The sequence below is a fragment of the Durio zibethinus genome, unplaced genomic scaffold, assembly GCF_047325235.1.
Source record: "Durio zibethinus cultivar Kanyao isolate XHJ-2024 unplaced genomic scaffold, ASM4732523v1 HiC_scaffold_71, whole genome shotgun sequence".
Lineage (NCBI taxonomy): Eukaryota > Viridiplantae > Streptophyta > Magnoliopsida > Malvales > Malvaceae > Durio > Durio zibethinus.
In genome coordinates, this window is record NW_028322694.1 from 42,501 (window position 1) to 43,781 (window position 1,281).

Consider the following 1,281-nt stretch of genomic DNA (forward strand, 5'->3'; position numbering starts at 1 on the left):
CGTTGGCCGGGGTGCACGCAATGGGAGGCCCATCGCGCACACCTACTCCCCCCGTGGGGGGGGGGGAGAGGGGGTGCCGGACCACCACCCCCTAAAGAGCATTAGAGATTTTACAGATATGCTACCAGTAGACGTTAAAATGTCTGAAACGGGGACACTTTTTCCAAACAAGCAAATCCCACACCGAGGGTGCGCAGGTGCCGATGGTGGTCGAGGCATGTGCCCGCAACAAGGGCCAACGCGAGCCAATGGTGGTCGAGGCAACCGCCCGCACCAGCTCGAGGCATGTGCCCACACCAAGGCCCGGCATGTATCGATGGTGTTCGACGTAGGGGCCATCTTCTGCTGATGGTGGTCGAGGCAAGAGCCCGCACCAAGGGCCAGGGCCAACGTGTGCCCATGGTGCTCGAGGCAACCGTCCGCACCAGGGCCCAGCGTGTGCCGATGGTGGTCGAGGCAAGCGCCCTCACCAAGGCCGAGCGTGTGCCGATGGTGGTCGAGGCAACCGGCCGCACCAAGGGCCGGCGTGTGCCGATGGTGGTCGAGGCAACCGCCCGCACAAGGGCCCAGCGTGTGCCGATGGTGGTCGAGCCAACCGCCCGCACCAGGGCCGGCTTGTGCCGATGGTGTTCGGGGCAACCGCCCGCACCAGGGCCCAGCGTGTGCCGATGGTGCTGGGGGCAACCACCCGGACCAGGGCCCAGCGTGTGCCGATGGTGCTGGGGGCAACCGCCCGCCCCAGGGCCCAGCGTGTGCCGATGGTGGTCGGGGCAAGCGCCCGCACCAGGGCCCAGCGTGTGCCGATGGTGGTCGGGGCAACCGGCCGCACCAGGGCCCAGGGTCTGCCGATGGTGCTCGAGGCAACCGCCCGCACCAGGGCTCAGCATGTGCCGATTGTGATCGAGGCAACAACCCACACCAGGGCCCAGCTTGTGCCCATGGCGGTTGAGGCAAGTGCCCGTACCGAAGGGCAGCCTATGCCAATGATGGTCGATGCATGTGCCATCACCATGCGTCATCATGTGCCATTGATGGTCGAGGCCTTGGCCGAAGTTCGATTTTGAGCCACGGTGCACATGCCTGGCTCCAGCATGTGCTGGTGCCGCATTTTTTTCACTCGGGACAGCATCGCCGGAGCATCGCCGGAGCATCGCCGGAGCACCGCCGGAGCACCGCCGGAGAACCTGACCGGCGGCATTGGGGTTCCGGCGATTGGGAGGGGGGCCGGGGGGGTGTGCGCACATGATGTGCGATGGGTGCTGGTACTTGGCCTTGTGTTGG